Source organism: Limanda limanda, chromosome 5, assembly GCF_963576545.1.
Source record: "Limanda limanda chromosome 5, fLimLim1.1, whole genome shotgun sequence".
NCBI lineage: Eukaryota > Metazoa > Chordata > Actinopteri > Pleuronectiformes > Pleuronectidae > Limanda > Limanda limanda.
In genome coordinates, this window is record NC_083640.1 from 21786890 (window position 1) to 21806889 (window position 20000).

The window sequence follows — 20000 nt, forward strand, 5'->3', positions numbered from 1 at the left end:
AATGTGACATCAACATATTCATAAACATTACCACAATCCTCAGTACGACCATCTTCCAACATCAACAACAACAAATGCTCAAATACAACCAAATATATAGAGCTTGAAATACGAAAATAAAAATCTTCTCTGCGTTGTTTGTTCTTTGAAATATAAATAACAGGCTCATATCCACTTACTTAATTAGTTCACACTCTTGTAAATATTTACAAGGTATAACTCTCTAATTGTAATGTTCACATTCTGTTGCTAATGTCTGTCAGTGTTGCTAAGGCTTTGACTCTGTCACTGTAATGCACTATACAGTAAACTCAATCACCCTGTGTGTGTGTGTGTAGTTTGGTCAGATTTGACCAATAGTGATTAATATTAACTTAGTGAGTTTCAATATTAAAAGCATAATTTTACCTGAAAAGCTTTATTTTGAAAACCTCATAGAGGAAGTGTGTTTCGTGTGGCGCACTTCGATAATCCCACAGTAGCGAACAGGTCAGTCTTCGGGTAAGTGGCCCCTCTCTTCTCTCTGACATGAAATAAGTAATTATTGTCAGCTACGTTTCATATGATGTGTAAAATCTATCAGCATTTACTGCTGACTTGTCTATCAAGCGAAATGCTTGTGGTGCTCGTAGTTGTATTTGTAGAGAGTTCATGCTAACGTTATGTTTTAGCTAGCTGCTAACTAGCTAACTAGCTGCTAAGGGCTGAATGGAGTCCCGCTCCCGCTCGACCTAGCAGCTAGTTAGCAGCTAGCTAAAACATAACGTTAGCATGAACTCTTGGAGGTTGTGTGCTTGTCCCAGGGTTAGGCTCCTGGCATGACGTGATACATGCAATGTTAACCAATGCAGTAAGGTCGTCGTCTAAACCCGGAGACACACCGGAGGTTTAGACGGCGTTCGTGCCGCAAACTACTTTTGCGACAGGAACCACCTGACGCATCATGATGTCAAGACAGGGTAGGAACTCTACATATTTTGTAGGAGGCAATTTTTTTGCCCCCCCACTGACTGAAATCAAGGGGCATTTAAAATAAATTTGGGGGAACTTTTTGAAACTTACAGCGGGTCCTCCGTTGTTCGTTCATGTTGGTATCCGCCATTGCCCTCGTGTATTTCCGACGCTGTGTTAAGATTGATTAACTGAGTGTCACTTTTCCAGAGTCTAGTTTCATCCATCGTTATTGTCTCTGAAATTAATTCTTCTGTCTCACATGACCGTGACCTCAAGATGCTTCACATTTGCATAACGCACGCCCATCTGCTAGTCTGACGTGACCCCTGCTAATAGCTGGGTGTAGTGAGAGCCGAGGCCGACATTTTGTGCACGTGCCGGAAATGGTCAACCAATCCCAACAGAGTGGGCTTCATCTGATGGAGGGGGGGGGGGGGGTCTGAAGCTAAATCCAAGTGCAGAGGCTGAAAAGAGGATCTTCCCTGCCTTGTTTTGGGTTTTTCTGAGGAAGTCTCAGTGAGGTGTTGTCAGATGGCAGCCGCAGCTGAAAAAGAGTTACCGTGGGTTATCTTTATATTCTATTTTATCTTATTTTATTTATTAGTTTGCTTGTAATAATCGGAGCATTGCCATAAGAGAGCCTGTGACCCAATCATTTCATTGCAAGCGACTGCTTAATGTAATTGTTGTGCATACGACAATAAACTCTTGAAACTAATCTGTTTCAGCGATCCTCTCGTTGCTGAAATCATATCAAGATGGATATGGATTCATATGGATGGTGATCCTCGGATTCCTCATTGCCTGGATCCTGGCCTTTTCGGTGGGCGCCAATGACGTGGCCAATTCATTCAGCACGGCGTTGGGGTCTGGTGTGCCCATGCTGCTGCAAGCCTGCATCCTGGAAAGAATGTAGTGCCAAAGTAAAGTGCACTTTGATGGTATCGCTGCTGGCCCCATCCACAGCAGTACTCAGTACTATGTACGCTGCCTCCATCCCCTAACAGGGATCAAGCCAACTCGAATCTACTGCAGGTAATATACTGCTTATGGATGAGTACCTCATATGACCCCACTTCAAATGATCCAAACTATCCCCTTAAGTTTAAGGTGACACTTAATTTTTGTCTGATTTTACCTTTTATAATAAAAGCACCATGTGCCTAAGTTAAAGCATCCATCAGCAGACATCATGAATAACTATTCTCTAAAATAGATATTTATTATTATCAGGGAAATGAATTGGCTTTTTAACATTCTCAAATTCTTATTATTCTTATTACTTAAAGACAAGTGCTTTTTATTTGAGGGGGGTAGCATAACCTTGGCTACTTTCAGATAAAGGCTCACAAGAAGTGTATATCACAGAATGAAACATAAAGGCTTCGTACGTAAGTAAAAACAATTAGGTCTAACATTTCCAGCCTAGCTGACTCTAGGATGAACTCAACGGCCTTTTACTATATGTGCTCAAATACCCTACAGGCACACAGTGACATGAAGAACACAGAAAAGACTTGACACATTTATTTGAGAGTCTTTATGCACATTAAATTCTCTTTTAATTTAATGGCAGCCCTCCTTTTTCATGTACAGACTTAAGTTCAGCTCTGACTCGGAGCCTCTTCATCCACAGTCTGTGACTCTTTCAGTCCAGAGCACAACTCTCTTTTTTATATTCTATTTTATCTTATTTTATTTTTTGTTTACTTGTAATATTCTGAGCATTGCCATAAGAGAGCCTCTGACCCAAGCATTTCATTGCAAGCGACTGCTTAATGTAATCGTTGTGCATTTGACAATAAACTCTTGAAACTTGACACTAATCTCTTTCTGTGTCTCCTCTCATTGCTGAAATCATGTCAAGATGGATTCTGTTCTCATGCTGGTCATCCTCGGCTTCCTGTTTGCCCTCTTCCTGCCCCTGGCACTGGGTGCAAATGGGGTGGCCAGCACCTTGGGGACGGTGGTGGTGTCCGGATCCCTCACCTTGGTGCAGGCGTGCATCTTGGCGTCCATTTTTGAGACACTGGGTGCCACACTGCTGGGTGCCAAGGTGAGAGAGATGGTACGGACGGGGATAGTAGATGTCATTGCTACAACCAGACGGTGCCGATGCTCATGGCAGGCGAAGTCAGCGCCATGTTCGGTAAGTTGCTTATAGATCCAGTGAGTTGCCTCTAATGTTCAGACAATGTCCCTGCATATAAATTCAAGCTAGTATTATTATTTTTGTAGTTTATAAGGTCTGAATAATAAGGGATTTGAGCCACTTTGACTTGGATAAGCCTTGTCGTGTGGCTTCTTCTGTAAATGTCTTTTCATATCTGAATGAGATCATTAAATTGTCTAAAGGCTAAAAGTTATTAAATTTACAGATATAAGAAGTCAAAGAAGGTTCACATTCCATATCAGAAAAAAGGGGAATCACAGCTGAGTAATCTGATAATGAAACTAATTGCCAGCCAAAGCTCTGAAAATAAAAAAAATAAACCTATCCGCTGTGCAGTGTGTTCGCAGGGTGACATTGCTCCAGGATGGCCGGCTGCTGATGCTGTTTGTCGTTGCGTGCTCGTTTATCCTAAATTAGAGAAGATGAGCCGAACTCGGTTTTGTTCAATCAAGTATTCATTTAGAAAAGCAATGAAAGACTATGATCAGCAAAACAACAGGCATCCATCCCACTGCCCGGCACTCTAGCAGTCCCGGACAGTCTCGAGTTGCATCAGATAGCAAGACCCATCAGAACGCCACAAACAGCCGGCGTCTGTAAGATTTTATAACAGTCCTTGGTCCCTCCTTGTGCGCAGGCGTAGTCCATCCTCTTGGTATTGGAATCCAGGAATTGACAAGTAGCAGTAGCTCCTTGGAGTGAATATTATGTTCCTGCTATATCGGCTGAAATGTTCTATTAGTTTAAACATTAGGATCCTCAAAACCAAAACAAAGAAACAACAATGTCTATGCCCCAGATGGAATAGCTCCTTGAACTCTGTCTGCTGTTGAATGCAGCTAAGGAAATTATGCTTTAATATCAAAAGTTAAGTATGAGAACAAATTAAAAGATTAATTATTAACACCAAGCAGCAAAGGCTATTTATAAATCATTTGTGTGCAGGGCATTATCTGGCTAAAACTGTTCATGTCCCAACCTATCTTTATTTGTTAAGAGTTCAGTCAGACACAGAGAGAAACTAATGCCATTTTCACACACATACAGAGAGAAGCTAAAATCTTAAATCTCAACATGTTGGATGAATAAGTTACATGAGCTCATGTGCCAACCCTCGATAGAACCAGGATGAAATTTCAACTACTTCTCAATGAACTATTAGGTCCACAAAGAAGTTAGAAAATAGTTAAAATTACTTTCACAGTTTCCCAAAGTCCAAGGTGACATCAACCTTCAAATATTAACATTTTTACTAATAGAAAAATAGATTCTTAATCTATGAAAGGCTGAAAACCAAGATTCCCCATCTTCTTGATACATGACTTAATAAGGCCTTGAATGCAGATACTGTTTAATGCATTTAACATTCATTATCTGCTCGATTCATTTGAAAGGAAAACCGTGTGTTGCTGTCACAGTCGTTCCAAACGGCTCTGAGGTGGTGTGTGCAGCTGGGATCAGAGTCCATGCTGCTGTAACTCTGCAGGACTGTATGTCCATAGGTCTGGTAAACAGAGAGGAGACATCACTCAGCCAATGTAAAACAAAAACTATTGAAGTTTGTTCTCCAGCTGACAAAAGTACATAAAAACCTCTACTCTTGTTTTTTTAAACCACTTTTTAACTTGATATATAAGAAATGGTGTAAAATGAATTAGTAAATTTGAAAATTGTTTAAATCTATTTGCAGATATACTGAATAAAATAAATTTTTTGGTAACGTAGCAGCTTTTCCTGAGCAGCACTGGATGTGCCTTCATATTAAAACACTTTTACAGAGAAGCACAAGCAGCGATCGCTGAAGGATCACATGCAGCCGCCGACACAAGTGAATGTTGGGGAAACACTGAACAGTTTATCTTGATCCCAAACAACATTTTTTTTGTTTTATTATTCAAATAATGGACTCTGTTCACAAAGAATAACGAAAATACATTTACTGTCATGAAAAGCTTGTGTTCACAGACCCGATGGATTATGGTTTGGACAAATACATTTATGAATCTTGATCAAAGAACCTGTTGTTATCACCTGTCCTCACATTATGTTTTGCAGTAGCTTCTCATTGCATCTGGAACTATACTTGGATTCTTAGTCCCTCGTGTCTATATTCTTGCAATTACTGCATCTCATTTAGCAAATTTAGATTCAGGTTAATATCATTTGTCACTACAGGCTACAGCATGGCAGTGAAATGCAGTACTTGTACAAAGAGATTGAGATATTAAATAATATAAAGACTTTTCAGATGACTCAAACTGAAAGCGTCTGTTTTTACAAAGTAAACTCAGGATAAAATTTGTTGTCATCAAATGCTTCTCAGACTTTCACTTAAAATGTCTCGCTCTCGTGTTTTTTGAAACTCTTTGATTCCGTGAGTAGAAGCACAAACACAAAACTACTGCTTAACATAACTGAGCACAGAAATGAGGAAACGATTAATTTTCTCTTTTACAGCTTGAACCTCCTTTAATCCAATGAGTCAGAACAGTGTGAGATCAGTGTGTGTGTCTGTGTTTGATTTCAGGCTCAGCGGTCTGGCTGATAATCTCCACCCTCGTCAAACTGCCAGTCTCTGGGATCCATTGTGTGGTCAGCGCCACCATCGGCGCCATCCTGGTGGACGTCGGCAGCACGGGCGTTAACTGGACCAGCATCATCTGGATCGGTAATACGGTTCAGCTGGTTTGAGACCAGTTTGTGTGTATTTATACTGTTTGTCTGCTCATTTAAATCCATGGTATACACATACAGTGCACTGTTTGTACATTACATTGCTATTACTGGTGTAGCTGCCACTTTCCCATTGAAACCAGACCAAATAACAACATACTGAGGTATTTCCACCACATTTACAGATTAGTTTTGACTCCAGAAAAGTTTCTAAACTCTGAAGCACAAACAGTCATCATCAGAGTCTGTAAGATGACTCCCGGGACCATTTTGTAACCCAAGTGGTCATTTTTAAATGAAGCAGAGGTTACAGTTTCTCTCCTATTAGTATACTCAATAGACCAGCATGCAATTCACCTGGGAAGAAGAAGAGGAATTCCTCACTTCTTCTCAGGCTTGGAGAGTAACTGCTACTATCGCCACTGTCGCAGCTGAATCTAAAACTCTTGAGTTTTCAAGAAAATTTGACACTTTAAAATGCATTGTGGGAATTGAGGAAACTAGAGATTGACACGATTGTAGTACAGAAGATGAAGAGTCCTGTAAAAATTGGGAATGAATAATATGTACTCAAGCATTATGACTGATTATAACCGAATTTTTGTACTTATCTATTCTCTCCTTCCTCCCCTCAGTGGCTTCACGGTTCATCTTCCCCCTGTTGTCTCGGCTCCTGACTGGAATTATTTTCGTGTCGATCAGAGTATTAATCCTCAGCAAGGTGGGTGCCACTGTACGGTCACGTTAGCATCGCCATTACTGCTGGTATCTTGCCTGCGGGCAGTGTTGGGAAGGATACTTTCAAAATGTATTCCGTTACAGAATACAGAATACATGCCCAAAAATGTAATCTGTAACGTATTCCATTACATTAACTAATCTGAGTAACGTATTCTGAATACTTGGAATACTTCCGGTTTGTATTGCATTTTTTTAAGTGTATGATTGCGGCGTTGTTATAGTCAGTGGAGCAGCAGCAGTTTAAACTCTCTCTCCGCCGATGCGGCGGGCCCGCTGGATGTCCGGCTCCCATCCACTCCCACCTCTGTGCGGGTCCCAACGGAGGCTGAAGTGCAGCGCCACAGCAAGGCTGCCTCGCGTCGTGCAGCGATCGTTTCGGCGTCGAGTCTATTTTTGTTTGCGCTTGACGCGACCGTATCGCTCCAGGAAGCACACTGAAAAATGATTTTAAACGATATTGATGACATATTTTATATGATATAAATGATAAAGTATGCATCCCATAGTTTAAATTCCCCTTCTGTTGTCCTGGAGTTTTAATTTTACCAATATTACCAATCACATTATTACATGCCCCCCTCTGCCCCTCCATACACACAAGCAGTCATAAAGATAAAAAGAGAGGGGGGGGGGGCCTCCCCATTGGCTTGAGTGGAGAATACGTAATTTACCCTCGACACCCGACATTGAACGGAGCAAACAGCGGAGAAGTTCTTGAAGATGGATGACATTAAATTGGGACGCTGTTGCAGTTAATGTTGGAGCAACAAGTGAACATATGCTTTTATACAACTGGGTCAACGGGTGATATTATTAGAGCTGCCCGGCGCTTCAGCGTCCGGTGTGAGCCCGGCGTGCCTCGCTGGCCTCCTGCAGAGCCATGACAGCGGAGCTCTGGAAGCGCAGGTCGGTCTTCTCTCACCAGGCGCTGGAAGGGCAGCTTGCGAATCAGCAGCTCCGTAGATTTCTGGTAGCGACGGAACTCTCTCAGAGCCTCGGTCCCGGGCCTGTAACGGTCCCGAGCGGGTAGCGGTGAGGCTCCTTCACGCCGCCGGGGGCCCGGGCGCTCTTACGGCAGCCCTGGTCTCCAGCTGCTTCCTGGGGGCTTTGCCTCCGGTGGATTTACGAGAGAGTGAATAAACTCGAGAAGTACCGTCATGTAATCCACTGATTTCAACAATGTAACTGTATTCTGAATACCATCTATTTAATTTGTAACTGTAACGGAATACAGTTACTCATAATTTGTATTCTAAATACGTAACGCCGTTACATGTATTCCGTTACTCCCCAACACTGCCTGCGGGCTAGTGGAGCTAAGCTAACGAGCCAGGTACAGAGACACCGATACCTGCTAATCACTACTAACGCATAAATAAAATACTAAACTTTACTTACCACAGAAACGGGAGCGCAGAAATCTTTAACTTGTCCGTCAGGAGAACAAGCCGAACATCAAACCGTACTATTCATCCGTTATGTGAGTGAAACCCTCTCCACAGACACAGGTCGTGTTCACTGTTGGTGATTAGCCTGTTAGCTCAGGTGAAGCCGAGCAGGCACTAGGCAAGGAGCGGCAGTCGCAAGCTGGAGTCGCGCTGACTGTGACTGTGAGAATTATGCGTAATTTCAAACCTCTATATCCATTAAACGAGGGAGTTAGAAAAAAATGCCGCCCCCTCAGAGTTGTCATGAAGGAAGAACCTTGTGATTGACACTAAAACGGTTTTTGAACCAGGCTGTTAACAGGTTTAATTCTGCTCTTAAGTTGCATCAAAATCCTTGTCATAGTAAAAGCACACATTGTGTAAGAAGTTCTTGTTGCATGTCTAGGTTGAATTCCACACATGTGGACTGTCGTGGCAATTTCTACAATCCCACTCTACCAACGAGGAACGAGACACAATTCTCTTACAGTATTGTCCCACTTATATTTAATGCTCAGAGCACGGTGCATACGACAAAAGTTAGTTTGTAATATGCACCCCGATGGAAAGCAGTTCTTTGTCTTTATACATTTGGCTCATCCCTCCCACTCTGGTTGGGGCTGTTACAAAGTCAAAGGTCAGGATCTTCTGATGAGATCAAGGCAACAATGCCTTACCAGTAATTCAAGCAATCAGGCCAAGATTCATTAATTTGTACAGGATACAGCATGATCATGGTTAAATTATATGAGATTCAATCATGATCAAAGGGGAAATTAACATGACCATATTGTGGTCAAAATGTTACATTTCCCTTGACCTGAATTAAACTTCTAACATCGATTGTGAATTCCAGATGTTTTATCGTTACACCTGTTCTACAAGTATTATCGTGTGGGAAACTTTTGCAGGGAAACTCTGTAGTATACAAAATAAAGTAGTTAAGTAATATAAGCAGAGCAATAACAATATTAATACAATATATATAGTAATAGATTAAAAATGTGTGTTTAGAAAATACATCCACAATTATAAAATAGGAAAACTCATTTAAAGGACTTTGTAAGAACAAAAGAATCTGTGATAAACTGTATGTACGTGTTTTGAATGTTTCTACAGTTTGTTGAATTGGTCAGGGTTGAGTTCAACATGTATTGAGTCTTATGGCCTGAAGGAAAAATCTATTTCTCAGTCTGGTTGTGTGACTTTAAATTGGGTTTGTATTAGAAATCTATAAGTGTATGTGTGTATTTATGTATTCCTGTTGGTGTGAAGCGTTTTTTTTGCTCCTTTGTCATCACATCAGCGACTGCATTAAAAATCCATTTGTGTGTGTTCCCTGCAGGAGGACTCTGTCCCCAACGGCCTGCGAGCGCTGCCTATCTTCTACGCCACAACCATTGGGATAAACACGTTTTCCATCCTATATACCGGAGCGCCGTGTAAGTGGCCGGCGGTAGTTGCTCCTAAGAGACATAACTCTGACACCAATGTATGATCAAATTATCATCTCGGTCTCACTGATATTGCCAATACCGTTGGCTCGCACAACATTTCTTCCGAGGGTGTGAACAGAGTATAAGTAGATTTTTAACATTTCAAAACTACATGCCAGATTTGTTGCCTGTGTAAGTTATGTTCTTATACCAATGTGTGTATGTGTGTGTTCATTAATTACAGTGCTCGGGCTGGAGATGCTGCCGGTGTGGTCCATCTTTGTCATTACTTTAATGCCGTGATGTTGGTCTGTGCAGCTATCGTCTGGTTCATGTTGTGTCCTTTGATGAGAAGGAGAATAGCAAGTAAGTGTCTGTCTGTGTGTGTGTCGGATGTTTTCTCTTTGGTCTTTTCTAAAGCCACCAAGAAGAAACCCTGTGAACTCCAGTTGCTCTGCTGAGACATTTAACCGAGGGGTTAAGATGATAGCCTGTGGTGGGGAAAGCTCTCAGATCAAGGTTAGGAGTCACTTCTCTGATGGGAAAAGGGGCCGGCAGCAAAGCAGACGACCGGGCAGATAAATTAAACAGTGGAAAGAGCAGTAGGTGGAACTTGTTAGAGAATGGAGGACATACGAAAGTAAAGCAGGATAAATAAGAACAAGGATAAGAGTTTGCCTGAGATGATTCACACGAATATTAAAATAAAAATAAGGGTTAAATTTGAGTTTTTACGATTTTATATAAAACTTTTACAAAATAAATTAGCGCTGTTATTGAAGCGGATAATATCCATGATGAGGCTTAAAATAGGTTCCTTTCTTCGGGCGTTCCTTCACACGCCTGATGCCGACTCCACCTGTTGCTCAACGTGTCGTGACCGTGAATGTCTGCGAGGATTAGAAGCGACATTATCGCTCCTGAACTGCTTCCATCAAAATGAAACGATTGTTAGTGGGTTTATACTGACGTCTGTTAAAGAGGAGTCGGGGGGGCATCGAGTCTGTCAGAGCTGGGATTAGTTTGGATCAGCTGATGCTTACATACTGGTTTTTCTGGAATGCTGCTGCAGAGTTATCTGAAATTCTTGGTGTTAGTTCAGAGAAAACAACAACCACTCAAAACAGAAATAATGATGTTCTATTGATTCACTTTTTAAATATTTGACTTTCAGTTATTAACTCTCATAACTTGAATTTGACTGTCATTCTGAAAAAGATCCCTCAGACATATTAGAACATGAGAGATTGTTGTGTTGTGGACGTGAAGTGTAAATATTGTTATTTTCTTTTCCTCATAGTTTGTATACAAGGCTCTGTAAACATTGTAAAGAGGATTTCATTTTGTTTTCTGGACATGCTCTGGTCACTAAACCCTCCTTAACTCCATCTCCTCCAGGTCGCCTCTTACCACCTCAGGCAGACCTGGTGGAAATGGATATGTTAAGGGGCCTAGAAATCCTAACCGCCATCTTCGCATCCTTCACACACGGACGCAACGACGTCAGGCGCTGCCCCCTGCTGCTTACATGAAAGATAGCATTGTGTATGGCCATTGTACTGGTTAAAGTATATTTCATCCCGTTGAAGCTTGTTTCCATAAATTACGGGAAAATCAGCTTCACTGTTCTGCTTGAAAGTCATTTATTCTCAGTGAAGCAAAGACACCGGAGTACAGTTAATCTATTTTCTCACATTGCAGTAATGCCATCGGGCCCCTGGTGGCGCTGTGGATGATCTACGACCAGGGCAGCGTGATGCAGGATGCCACCACTTCCCTCCGGCTGCCGGTGTATGGTCTCGTCGGCATCTGCTTCGGGCTGTCGGTGTGGGGCCGCCGCAGCATCCAGTCAATGGGGAAGGACCTGACTCCCATCACCCCCTCAAGGTGAGAGCGCCGCCATGTGGGGGAGCGGGTGGAAGGGGGGGGGGGTCTGTGGATGTGGCTCTGTTTAAGATACTGATCGCCTGTAAATAAATCAGTAATCCAATAACATAGTAGTTTTGGGGGGGGGGGGGCAGACCCTCCTGGTGGTGCAAAGAGCCACTGCACGTTAGGCCATGGATGATCAGGGAAAGATACGGCATAAAAATAAAGTCAATTGATATGATTTATGCTGGGAAAATAAACAAATAATAGTTTTATGATGCTATCCTGACAAACTCTTTTACTAAACTTGAACCTTGATCCTTGTTAGGTCGCTTCCCCTGTCGTTTTTTAATGATTGATTAATGGAGAGAGAGCATGGCAACAAAAAGTACTACAATAAAAAAATATATAATTTCTGTGTTACAATGCTCTGAAAAAAATATTTTAGTGGGAGGTGTGACTATGATACCCGGTAGTTCATTTTCTGAAAATACAGCTGTACTTTAAAGTAGAACCATGAGTAGCTTGTTTTTTGAATTTCATATTATTTCGTCAGCTGTTGTCATCGGCCTCTAGGTCTATTAGAGTGAGACAGACGAATAATGGCTCAACATAACATAACGTAGAAACTGGGCAGGAAAGTCCATTAAAACATCATTGACACTCAAAATGACCATTCGCTCGTAAATGCTGCATCATAAGAGAAACCTGGACAAACCTTCAACTCCTCAGTGTCTTTACCATTGAAATATTCCTGCTGCTGATTGTCTCTCTCTCCTCTGGCTCCGGCCTCCAGGTGGGATCGATCGTGGACGAGGGTTTGATCCGCTCCAAGAAGGCGGTGGACTGGCGCCTCTTCAGGAACATCTTCCTGGCGTGGTTCGTCACGGTGCCGGTGGCCGTCCAGTCTGAGGGAGCACGGCTGGGATGTTCTTCGTTTGATCTTAAAATATATATATATATTCTATTTATGTTCAATTTTCTGTTATTGTTGCCTAAAACCTTTGATTCCCCATTTTAAGTTTATCTCTGATGTTTGTTCATTATGACACAGAAGCCACTCTCTTCCTAGCAAAGTAATAAGACAAATTATTAATAAACTGTGTTGGAAAAATTAACTAAGTGTGGTTGAAAACTATTTTGTCATTGGAAAGTAAGCTTTTGCAGCCCTGTCTAAAGACTTTTATGACCTGCATCTACATACATATACAAACTGAATACTTTTATGACCTGAAAACTGTCAGACACTTTTTATCCCTTATTTACTCTGCAAATAACAAAATTTGTGTCTACTTATCTCGTTCTCAAATTAATAATATAACTTCAGGTGTTTACCTTTGTAAAGAAAGCTAAGTTAATATGGCGGACCTTATAGCTCCCCCTGGTGGCTGGCTACATTATTGATCATGGACCCCACCTTCTGCATGTTAGCATGCAACATAGGCCCAAACTTAAATGTCAAATTATTCCTAAAAACCTTTGATTCGCCATTTTAAGTCTGTTGTTTGTTCAAGTATTTCAAGTTTCAGATTTTACGTGGGGTGATCCGCATCCTGATTGCTCCCGTGCAGACTCACCAAATGATATCAAAACAGCAAGATGGTGACCGGGGATATTTTGGGTTCAGTTTTGTACAGTGGGAGGAAGTGCAGACTTGTCATGCATCTTTCAATGCAGTCTATAGTAAAAATCTAGGTTAACATTTGACTAAAGCTAAAAGCACTTTTCATGAGCCCTTTTTTGATCGTCATTATCTGCTTCTGCTCAAAGTTACTGCACGATCAGACTCACCTTCCTTTGATCTTTGACTCCACTATAGTTTCCCCCTGAGAACACAGAGTGGACTCTTTACTCCTGAGTCACATTCAAGGCGTCCTTTTAGTCTAGGTCCTGGGGAAGATTTGTATGCGCTTCATTTAGCCGAGAATATCTCAACTGTTATAGACTAATATGACCCCACTGAACCACGTGGGATGTGTGCCAAAATCTCTATCAAGGAGGAAAGTCCTGAAAATGACCACAACAGGGGACACTATTATCACACTACAGGTGAATGGGACATTTTTTCTTCTTTTATAGATATCCTCATCAATTACCACCAGATTATTGTTCATATTAAGAGAAATACTTTTTGTATTACACTTGGTCTCAAAAATAAAATATATGCAAATAAGGCAATATCTCATTAAATATGCGTACATATTAACTCTTGAAGCCACAGATTTTCTTAGGTGATCACAATGTTAACAGTGTAAGAATTCTGGTTTGATATTTCTTATTGTGTCTCTGTAGATGTCCAGGGTGGATGCTGTGTGTGTGTGTGTGGGGGGGGGGGATTATAAATACAATTGTATACAAACACGGGACTTTTTTAAAAGAAAGAAAACAAGCATTTAATTGATATACAGACATTTTATATCCAACCTTGCTATTATCATTGGAACGTCAACTTAAAGTGAGAAATACAAAACAGCAGGTTTATTCCCTGTGTTGCAAGGTAACACTTCAGGTCCAGGTACTGGTAGGAGTCCAGGTATGGGGATGATGATGAGAGGCACTTTCAGTGATAGGATTTTTACAACTATTGCCTCTCTTGCATTTCCAGTTCTTTCAACAACGGATACCAGCTACCGACAGGGACATTCATTCTTGTGTGCACACTTGCCACATGAGCAGGGATCTGGGAAACCTTCAGGTTTTGAGATTACAATCTCAGGGACTAATAAACTGCCCTTTCTTACAAAACCATAAGCATCTGCTTTTAAGATTGAGGTGGCGTCTGTAAATGGTGCTTGGACCCAAAGCTGCTGTTGATAAGAGGCTCTTTGTATATGTTTTCTTGCATTAGTTGAGGTGCAAGCGGTCCTCTCAAAGTCCATCTTGAGGAAATTACTATGGAACGCAGCAATGCGCAGGTCGTCAAATGTCTCCATGTCTGTTGATGGTTTGAGACTTTTGACCAAGAATGTTTCCGCCATTTGTATTGCACTTTCTGTTATCTGTGGACAGTTGAAATTGAGAATCAGAGAAGAGTTGTCTGGTTTGCGGACAGTGTTCAGAACTGCAAGTTTAGTCGAAATTTTGCTGGTTGTATCACACCCAGTCAGCGCATGTAGTGCTGAGAGGCACTGTGTGAGCTCGTCTCCCTGCAACCCTTTGTAGATATCATGAGGTGGTTATATTGATCTTTTCACTCCTGAGTTGCAGATAAGCCAGAGCTTTTGGAGGCCAAGACTTCTCCAATGACAGTTCCAGTGATGTAGATCCTGTACGGTGACTTAAAATGTCCTGCACATGGAACATCATCCTGTCATCAGCTTCCTCGTGTGTGACGTTGAGCCGAGGGAATTGAGTAGCACTCGCCGCTGACACAATCCATGCCTGCGGTGATATACCGCTGCTATGACCTCAGGTCACTATGGCTTGAACTTTTGTTGAAAAAAAAGTTGGAGGTGATGACGTGATGACAGCAATATTTTTGAACAGCTAGGAAATGTAAGCTTTTAAAGTTTAGGTTAATAAATAACTGGGAATTCCTGTATGTTGCTAGTTGTATGTTTTTAGCCATTTTATTTATATCAAATCAGAATGCTTACACTCTTCTATGACCTTATAATCATGGTCATTGTGAACATTGTGATCACCTCAGAAAATCTGTAGTTTCAAGGGTTTATGTACGCATATATAATGAGATATCGCCTCATTTGCATATTTTTATATTATTTTTTAGACAAAGTGTAATACAAAAAGTATTTCTCTTAATATGAACATTAATCTGGTAGAAATTGATGAGGATATATATAAAGGGGAAAAAAAGTCCCATTCACCTGTAGTGTGATAATAGTGTCACCTGGTCATTTTCAGGACTTTCGTCCCGGATAGAGATTTTGGCAAACATCCCACGTTGTTCAGCGGGGTCATATTAGTCTATAATAGTCTATAACAGTTGAGATATTCTCCGCTAAATGAAGCGCATACAAATCTTCCCCAGGACCTGTACTATTTCCCTCACGGTTATTCTTTCTCTGGAAAATGTGTTTGTAGGATTTCTGTGATAAAGGAGAGATTTCAAGTTCTACAGATACTTCTGAGGCGTTGCTGATCTTCACTTCACTCAGGGAATGAAAGCGTTTGCCAGCAAGGTGACAAAGAAACACGCCGTCAAGACATTGACGACGTTTGAAGCAGCGGGCAGGCTTCGCGCCAGATGTCTCATGCGCGCCATAAGGGATTATTTTTGAATATATCTTATTTCCAAAAATGTCATGCACATTTGAAAACGATTTGAAGTGCGAAAATTTATAATATTACGCCTGTTTACCATTGTTATGAAGACGTGAGCTCTCAAAATAGATCAGGATTCAATATGCTCGGTGTGCCTGCACATTGTACGTCCTGTTGCGTTGATGGAATCTGTTTTCACCTCGAGAGTTACTGCGTTAGAAATATTGCATCTAAGCTGGCAAGACTTTGTTTTATCTTGTCATAATAAAAGAAAATAAAAAAATACTGTATTTATTCAGTTTATAGACTGTAGAAGATTTTTACATTTGTCACGAAGACCCTCACCAACCGAAAGAGACCAAGGGCGAGCGCAATGCTGCGTAACCAGAGCTAACTTTTTAATTTAATGTAACAGAACTGTCCTTAGAAACAGCTAAACTTTTAGTTTTGTCAAGTATAGTCTGAACTTGGCATTAGCTGTTTTCACCTATTTCCTGTTTTTATACTGAAACAATCTTCTACTGGCAGTTGCTTTATATATTACAGAAAAAACAAGAGTGGTACCAAAACCAAAAAATGTCAAGCTTCTCTATTAAAGCGTTTGCATGCAGAGGCCACTTCCCCTGAGTTATAGGACTCTTTGACCCCTTAACGTTTAAGTTTGCATCTACACTTGGTCAGTTGTTTTAAAATGATGGTCTCTCACATTGTTGAGAGGTGAGCGACCTTACCCACAACAAAGCAAAAACCTAATCACATTTATTATCCAAATGCGCATTATATTCCGGTAACTTGGTCTGACCATAAACCAGTACACTGTTCGGTTACTGTTCGCCCATCTTCTACTAAAGCCCCTAGGTGGCGCTTTAACTCATCCTTACTTCAAGATGAAAAATTTAAAACTCAGTTTGGAAGCAATTTTAGTGAATTTTTGGAGTTTAATGTCGGCTCTGTTTCTGACCACAGGATACTTTGGGAGGCAGTGAAGGGCTTTATAAGAAGCAACACCACCTTATATGCCTCAATGCGAAATAAGGAACGCTCGGCCAAATTGGAAGCATTAGAATTAAAATATGCAACACTTGATGCCGCCTTGCAACATAATTTTAACGACCACGCAGCCCTACAGAAGGAACTGATTAAAAAGGAGATTAACTGTCTTTTGAAACGCCGCTCAGAATTTCTCATGCACAAAACGAGACAAACTTACTATTTTAACTCCTCTAAACCCAGTCATCTACTAGCAATGAGGCTCCGAACAGATGAACATTTTGCTGATATTTTTTGCGTAAAAGATAAAGATGGCATTATACAATCTGATCCAAAAAAAGTAAATGCTTCTCTTGCCTCCTTTTATCAGGAGCTGTATAGTTCGGAAAGCCTTTTTGATAAACATGTTTGCAATAATTTCTTAAATGACATTAAATTATCTCGTCTCAGCGAAGGTGACTCTGTAAAACTGGATGCCTCTGTTACATTACAGGAGTGCGAGGCGGCGGTCAGAGACATGCGTAAAGGTAGATCTCCAGGGCCGGACGGAATCCCACCGGAATTTTATCTTACTTTTTGGCCTTTGATCGGCCCGCTGCAAGTGGACATGATCCAATATTCGATCGAAGTGGGCTCATTTTCGAGGGATGTTAACTCTGCGTTAATTTCGCTCCTTCTTAAAAAGGGAAAGGACCCGAGCGAGTGCTCCAGTTACAGGCCGCTTTCACTTTTAAACGCAGATTTGAAGATTTATGCCAAATTACTGGCCGGGCGGCTTCAAGGCCATATGACTGAGTTGGTTCACAGTGACCAAACAGGGTTTATAAAGTCTAGATTGGCAACAGATAATGTTAGAAGGTTATTGCATGTTATAGATGGTGCTCAGAGCCTGGGTTCCCCTGCTGCTGTCCTCTCACTCGATGCGATGAAGGCTTTTGATCGCCTGGAATGGCCCTTTTTATGGTCAGTGCTTGAGGTCATGGGGTTTGGCATGTCATTCATTAATATGATTAAGGTGCTGTATAAAAACCCAACAGCTGTGGTGCTTACAGGCAAGACCAGCTCTCCTCCCTTTGCTGTATCGAGAGGATCAAGGCAGGGCTGTCCTCTTAGCCCTTTGTTATTCGCTCTTTCTCTTGAGCCACTGGCACAGGCCATCCGTAGGTCTCCCACAATCTCTCCGATTACCATTAAAGGAACACACCATCACATTTCGCTTTATGCTGATGATGTCTTATTGTATTTAAACAACCCGGAGCAATGTATCCCACATGTTCTGTCAACCTTTGAAGATTATGGCAAGCTTTCCGGTTTTAAAATAAATTGGCAGAAATCAGCGTTATTCCCTTTGAATCAGGCCATGTGTAATGTTTCTATCCCTGCATCCATTCCAGTCTCTAAAAACTTTATTTATCTGGGGATAGATATCTATTCTTCTGTACAGACAATAGCTAAAAACAATTTTGGTAATACGCTTAATAAAATCGTTGCAGATCTGGACAGGTGGTCTGGTCTGCCAAATTCACTTCGTGGCAGGGTAGCTATAGTTAAAATGAATGTTCTGCCCAGAGTTAACTTTGTGAGTTTGATGCTCCCCCTTCCTCCGCCCCCGCAATACTGGTGCAAATTACAATCGGCTATAACAAAATTTATTTGGCGAGGTAAACGATCCCGCATTAATCTCACTACAATGCAGCGGGAGAGACAGGCTGGTGGTTTGTCTCTCCCGAACTTTAAATTTTATAAGTGGGCCTTTACACTTCGACCTTTATTAACGTGGTTCCGACCTAACGCTCAGGTATCATGGCGTGCTCTGGAGGAGCAGATACTAGCACCATATTCGTTTGCTACCTTTTTGCATTCTAACATCTCAGTCCAACAATGTCGTTTAAAATTTGGCCCTATGATTTCTTATTTGTTATTTGTTTGGAGGAGGGTGGAGAAGATAGCTGGTTGCTCTTCTGGATGGGGCCCACATTCCCCGATATTTAGCAACGATAGATTGTTGATTGGAGGCCAACACATTCGTTTTCCTGACTGGGAAAGGAAAAACATTTACACACTTAAGGATATCTTTGGGAAAGAAGGGTTACTTTCCTTTCAGGACATTTGTGTTAAATATGGTGTAATGCGTACCTCTTTTTTCTTTTATTTGCAACTGCGATCTACCTTACAAAGCAGTGGTATTTCTCTGCAGAGCCCTCTTGAAACACACCCAATCCGCAAATTATTTGACTCTGCTGGAGGCACGAGTGGTTTTGTTTCAAGACTTTATTGGTTTGTTCTGCAACACTCTTACAGACCTCTGGCATTAGATAAAATATGGAGAAAAGATATTCCAAATCTGAAGACTACATTTGACTGGGATAGAGTATGGGTTGATGTGAGGTTAGCATCCAGAAATCCTGACCATCAACAAATTCACTATAATTATATACATAGAGTATATTTTACTCCTAGAAGGCTTCATCTGATGAAAGTTATAAATGATTCTACATGTATGTTATGTTCCTCCAAAGCGATCGGCAGCTTTTTTCATATGTTTTGGGAGTGTACACCAGTGGCAGAATTTTGGAAAATGATCTCCTTGAATCTATCTAAGTTGTTTAATATTAAGTTGCCTTGTTTGCCTGCTACATTCATTTTAAATGATTTATCAGGACTGGGGTTGACCCTGGACGAGAGGAAAGCGTTGTTGGCGGGATTCACTGCTGCAAAAAAACTTGTTGCTACACGCTGGAAGCCTCCACACTCACTTTCTTTCCGAGCATGGATTTTAACATACTTGGACATTGTCTATTTAGAACTGTCAACAGCTCGAGTACATGGAGCCAAAGAATCCGCTATAAAGGCCTGGGAATCGCTCCTAACTGTCCTCCGTGCGCTTCAACTGTAATATGTGATTAAGGTTTCTTTAGGAAGCTGGATCCGGGATGTGGGTGGTTTGTGTTTGGGGTAGTTTTATTTTATTTTATTCATTTATGTTATTTTATTTTATTTTATTTCCCTGTGATTTTATTACATACATATGTTATTGTTTTTGTATTAATGACCTATTGTATATTTGTTTTTGTTTATTTAATATTTTCATATATATATATATTTTTTCTATTTTATTATTTGACTTATTCCTAGTTATTATTTTTCCTTTATTGTTTACCTTTGTGTGTCTATATACATTGACAGGTATGAGTACATGTGAATATATATTTTGTTATTGATTACTGTAACATTGATCTGTACCTTGCTACATTTCTCAGTAAAATAAAAAGTTGATCACAAAAAAAACAAAGCAAAAACCTCCACTGGCAGAATTTCACAACGTTAATACCTTCTTTCAAACGATTGTGGCTGTCACAATTGTGAATCATGGGAAATAAGAACCATCAATGGATTATGTTAAGAAACTGTTTTAATACAAGCTTTTCAGTGTTCAAGGATGTTTCACTTGTGAAAAAGCAGCCAGACACTTGTGAACACTCCTTTAGTTCGAAACAAACTTCAGTTAATGAG

General features: G+C 40.9%; 1 pseudogene; it reads left to right on the plus strand.

The window, feature by feature from the left end:
- The first annotated feature begins 471 nt into the window (after positions 1–471).
- LOC133002339 (sodium-dependent phosphate transporter 2-like) lies at positions 472–12391 on the plus strand (annotated as a pseudogene).
- The last annotated feature ends 7609 nt before the right edge of the window (positions 12392–20000 follow it).